We start from the raw sequence: 6,101 nt of genomic DNA, 5'->3' as shown, positions 1-6,101 counted from the left end.
ATTATATTAAGCACTAGTGTATATAATTGTATGTGTAAAATTATACATATAAATAAACACACACAGTTGTCCTTTATATGGTTGTCCTTATGCATAAACATGTATCCATAGGGGATTAGTTCCAGGACCCCCTTGGGATGCCAAAATCCTAGATGCTTAAGTCTCTTATATAAAGAGAAGGATTATTTTCATATAACCTATGCACAGTCTCTTGTATATTGTTTGATTCATCTCTACATTACTTACTATATTTAATGCAACATAAATACTATTTAAATAGTTTCATATTGCTGAGGGAATAATGACAATAATATCTGCACATGTTCAGTAAAAAGTAAACATTGTATGCTTAACTACATTTTATTCAAGGTTGGTTTGAATTCACAGATGTGGTATTCATGAATATACAGGGCCAAATCGTGTGTGTGTGTGTGTGTGTGTGTGTGTGTGTGTGTGTGTGTGTGTGATTGTATACAAATAAATTCAACACCCTGAACCTACCAATTACTTAATAAAACTTCACTCCTACATCTGAAGCTGTCTGTATTGTCTACACAGTCTTTCCCAAATACAACTCTCTGCCTCTCTACCTCAGAAAATCATCATTCATCCTCAGTCTTGAGAAAGTATAATTCCTTTGACTTTTGTTATTAATTGTACTACATATGTAGGTGTCTCTAAATAATACATCATTTAACTTTGTAAGTTTTAAAACTTTCTGTAAAGATGCATGCTGTATAGACTTCTACAATGCTCTTTCCTTATCCAAAATTGTAATTTTAAAAGCCTTTCGTGTTTTAGTTTCTTATTCAAATATATGTATTGTTTATAAATTAGCCTCTTAATCGAAGATACTGAAATCTACCTCAAAGAGAGTTCATGAGAGATAATGAATACAAAGTTCTTATAGTAGTGCTTCACCCATTGTAGTTGTTCAATACTGCATATATAATAGAGTATATAATGTTATAAAATTAATACACGCAGTATTGTGTTCTGGGCAACTAAATATGTTACTTTTCAGAAAACTATCATGGCAGCTGCATTTGCGCAAAGGCGTTCGGGAGCACTTTATCACCCAAATATAGCTACTGGGGAACCGGTGGGCTAAAATGGTGGCAACATTTTCTAGACTCCAATTTTCCAACTGGTAACTCGCAGGATGACAAGTCATAATTTCATGGTAATTTTGCACATCCCCGCGGGAGAGAGAGAGGAGGTGACGGCTGCGGCTCCCCCTTCGCACGCTCCCCGAAGGTGTCCGGCCCTCCAACCCCTCCCAGGCTGCCGCCAGCAGGAGCAACTCGGCGCTGCGCTGTGAGCGGGCTCAGGCCAAGGAGGACGCGGCAGGCTCTGCAGTCGGCGCCCGGCGGTGGAAGAGGGGCTTCACGCACCGCAGCTGCGCTGGGTTCACGGTTCTGTCCTGAGAGCACGACGAAGCGTTTTTGATTCCAAGTTGCGGTAGTAGGAGCAGCAGCGGCGTCCACCGCAAAAGCCTGAGCTTATTGGGAGGCAGAGGGTGGGTGGTCCTGAAGCAGGGCCTGCGGCAGGACACCCAGCTGTCGGGTATTCCGCCAAGCCGGAAGCCCGGGCGGGCGGGTCGCATACGTCAGAGACCGGCGTCAACCCGCACCGCCGGATTTCATTGTTTCTGTGGTTAAATCCTGTTCCATTGTGTATGTACACAACATTGGCTTTATCTGTTTATCCGTTGATGGACACTAAGATTGATTCCATATTTGGGCTACTGTCAATGGAGCCATGATAAAGATGACGCGGATATCTCTTCAATATACTGATTTTCTCTTAATATACACTCAATAGTGGAATTACCGGATTAGATCGTAGTTTCATTTTTAGCTTTTTCATTTTTGTTTTGTTTTGTTTCTGTTTTCGTTTTGAGAAACCTGCATAGTTTTTCACGGTGTCTAATAAAAAATAAATACATCTAAAAATGTACTAAATTTACATTCATGCCAACTGTGTATAAGTGTTCCATTTTCTCCACATCCTCATCTTTGTTGTCTTTTGTCTTCTTGACAGGGGTCATTCTAAATGGAATGAGGTACTATCTTATGTGGTTTTGGATTGCATTTTTCAGATAATTAGTGATGTTGAGCATTTCCTTGTGTCTTCTTTGGGAAAATGTCTATTCACGTCTTATGCTCACTCTTTAGTTGAATTTTTATTGCTGTTGAGTCTCATATATTTTGCCTATTAACTCCTTGTCAGATGCACATATTTTCTATTGTTTTATAGGTTGTCTTATCACTCTGTTAACAGATTGTATGCTGTCCAGAAGCTTTTATTTTAATATTTTATTGATATTAATTTTTCTGTTCTCTAACTTGATACAAAGGTAAGAGTTTTCCCTCAGCTTCACAGGTTATCTGTGTTCTATCTCACTGCTTTTAAGAGTTTTTCTTCTTTTCGGTGTCATGCAGTTTGATCATTCTTCTTTTTTCAAGATGTATTTTATTTATAATTGGTGCATAATCATTGTACATGTTTATGGAGTACAGTGTGATGTTTCAATGCATGTGTATTCTGTACAATGACCCAATATGGGTAATTTGCATAATTAGCACTTTAAACATTTATTATTTATTTGTGCTAATAAAATTCAAAATCTCTCTTCTAGCTGTTAGAATAAATAGTACTTTATCATTAGCTATATAGTTCCTGTGTAATAGAACATCAGACTTTATTCTTCCTAACTGTAACTTTGTAACTTTGACAAACCTCTCCCCATTCCTTCATCCCTTTATTCTCCCTAGCATCTGGTAACCACCATTCTACTCTCTCCTTCTATGAGATCAACTTTTTTAGATTTCACATATGAGTGACATCATGTGCTCTTTTTCTTTCTGTGACTGGCTTATTTCACTTAACCTAATGTCCCTCTGGGTTCATCCACACTGACATAAACGACAGAAGTTTATTCTGTTTTATTACTGAACATTATTCCTGTGTGTGTGTGTGTCTGTAACATTTTCTTCATTCATCTGTAAATGGGCACTTATACACTATTGGTGAGAATGTAAATTGGTACAACCATTAGGGAAAACAGCATGGAGGTTTTTCAAGAACTTATAAATAGAACTACCATATATAAGATCCAGCAATCTCACCACTTAGTATATATCAAACGGAAATAAAATCTGTGTGTCCGAAAGATAATTGCACTCCCATGTTTATTGAAGCAGTATTCACAATAACCAAAACCATTATTTCTTTTAAGTATTTCTTAATTTTTTTTGACTCATGACACTCTAAACTTTGATAGGATTCATGCCTTGTTTCTAATTTCTGAAACTTATGAGCCACCAATTCATTGAATATTGCATTCCTGTTTATAAAGTCTAGTAAAACAATTAAATGTTTTTTTATTTCTTCTCATTTAGTCTTAATGTATAAATAAATATATTTGTATTTTGTATTAATTTGCCTTCTATAGAGTATATGACTACATTAATTGTACCCAGCATTCCAGTTTACTAGACTTCTCATTAGCACAGTCTACTTTAATAATGTAATTTGTATGCCATAAATTAAATTGTTTTACTACATTTTCAATACTTCATTTTCCATTTGCCTCTTTTCCAAATATGATTTGACAAGCTCATAGGCTTTTTCCACATTATTATGGTTTCTTGTTTATTAATGATATTGGCAAACATTTAAATATAAACCTCATATCTGAGTTTTATGTGCCATATAATTTATCTAATCCTTCACGCTAGTAGTGTATATCCTTTTCTGCAACATAATTTATAATTTAGTTCTCACATGTGGAAGACAGCACACTCCAGATGCCAGCAGGCAAATGATCTATGTTTATTCCATTTGCCTTGTCAGAAGCTGAACAACCCACATAGATCTGACATCCTTGTGATCAGATCCATCTGAATGGAGCACTGACCTCTTTCGTTGATACTTCTTTGGATCATTACCATTATTTTCTTCTGGTCCTGAGAAGTTTCCATATTTTTCTTTCAACTATATTAGGCATTTTGTGAATTCTTGCAACTTATTGGTAATTTTAGTTATCTGCATTAAGTTTTTAGAGCACGTCATTTTCCTGAAAAGCAGAAATATCAACATTTGCATACATGAATAAAATATTTTACATGGATTTTCTATGGCATAGATCACCACCTCATGAGAAATTCCAAGTTTCTTCATTTGAAATACCACTCTCTTCAATAGACAGTATTGTAGTAATTTGTAGGATGTGGTTCCTTTTTTACCATTAGAAAATTAATTAAGTATTATGCACAGATTTCTGAAATACTTTACTGCAGTAAATAGTATATGGTCAGAATCATTGTTCCCTTTAACATAAAACTAATATGGGCAAAACTGTTTACCTGAATTCAGGTCTTTTGGCTTTAATTGCCATTCTACCTCATTAGCATTTACCTACCTCCATAAAAACTATCATTTAAATTTTTTGTTTAATTCGTAATTTATTGAAAAGAGTGTTTTAAAATTTTTTATAATGTTTGTATTGCAATTGAGGACATTTTCAATAAATATCTTAAATGGAGACCCTCACTAAATATTCCTTTTGAACTAGAAATCAGATTTCTCTGGTGCAACTCCATTGCCTGCCATAATATTTATGAAAACTACAAATGCCAGCACACTGTTTCAATACTCAGTTGTTCATATCTAAATATTTTGTTAGCTATGAAGGAAGCCAAATATAAATGCTGAATATGTAGTACCAATAAACAGCTTCTTCACAGAAGAAGACAGTAAAACACTAATTTTCTACGATATGTCACTAGTTTATTAGCTCTTCAATAATATTATTTAGGTTATATCAAGTATAAGAGGTTCTTTTACCTGGGTTCCAAAGGGCATAAACAAGGATGCATATAGTCAGATTTATTTTTATAGACTTTTGATGTTTCTCTTGCTGTGCATCTTACTGTGAATATATGGAGAAAAAGACAAATGTACATTTATTAGTGGTTACATGAGTTTTGCCTATATAGTTTTTTGCTTCTATGGATGTCATAAATGACAAGATAAAATAAAATAATGAAGTTTGATAAACTCATCTGTGCCCTGTAAACTTTAGTCCACTAACTGCATACCTTGATTCAGTTACTATTTATTGGTTTAAAAAATCATTTTTAAAAGCTGCAAACCAAACTTTATTACACATTTCTGAATCAGGAAAGGTTAAACTCTGACACAGTTCCTGTGTGCCACAGACTCTTTGGGGAATAAAAGTTCTGCAAAAAATGAAATGAAATAAAATAAAATAGATAAGAGTTTCCAAACTCTATTTTTAAGAAAGCTTGAGTTTTCCTCTATGATTAACCTGCACTCTACAGTCCCTTTTACCCAAGGCATGGTCCCTAGGTCATTTTTTAAAGGTTTAGTTTCTGGGAAGTTTTCAGCAAATCTATCTCGTGCTTTGTCCCAGTTTGTTTGTTTTTGTTTTGGAGAAGGTGAACATCTTCAGTTGAGGATGGATTGCCTGTCTCCAAGCCAACACGTGTTCGCTGAAGCTGAAGCTGAATCGGTTTTCATTCCCAGCCATCCTTCCCCAGGCCTTCACCTTTTATCCAACCCATCTTCTCCAACATCTTACTTTTGTTGCTGTCGGTAATTTCAGAATGAACAGAGGCAGGAGAATTATCTCTTTGGAAAGTTCCTTCACTTCCAATCTGCTATGTTTTCCACCTCTATTTTTATATTTTAGATTCTTCAATGACTATTTATCTTCACAGTCTGTTTCTGTAAACATATTTTAATTGTATTTTCTTTAATTATTTTATTTCCAACTATTTTTTCTCCTTACTTAGAGTTGGTCCAATTAACAATTCATCTTTCTTATCAAGGCAAGGGTGAGCTCTAACTTGTGGTTCACAGCCAGCCCAGGTATCACTGCTACGGTGAGTGTAAAACGGTAACACAGTCTCTCCAATTTTCACTTCATGACTATGCTCAAGTACATAAGGGTCACATTAATTTCCAGTTGAACAATCCATTTTCCATTGACAATTGTCCCCTTTTGAGTGCCTTGACCTACAAGGACATAACTTTGTAAGTCATGGTCAAAATAAATTTCTGCATGAAACTTA

General features: G+C 35.2%; 1 pseudogene; it reads right to left on the bottom strand.

The window, feature by feature from the left end:
• Nucleotides 1–1,178: 1,178 nt before the first annotated feature.
• Nucleotides 1,179–6,094, bottom strand: LOC116464158 (angiogenic factor with G patch and FHA domains 1-like; annotated as a pseudogene).
• Nucleotides 6,095–6,101: the final 7 nt, after the last annotated feature.

Source organism: Hylobates moloch, unplaced genomic scaffold (assembly GCF_009828535.3).
Source record: "Hylobates moloch isolate HMO894 unplaced genomic scaffold, HMol_V3 SCAFFOLD_233, whole genome shotgun sequence".
In the NCBI taxonomy this organism is placed as follows: Eukaryota; Metazoa; Chordata; class Mammalia; order Primates; family Hylobatidae; genus Hylobates; species Hylobates moloch.
The sequence above is the reverse complement of the archived record's forward strand: the minus strand, read 5'-3'. Positions and strand labels throughout refer to the sequence as shown.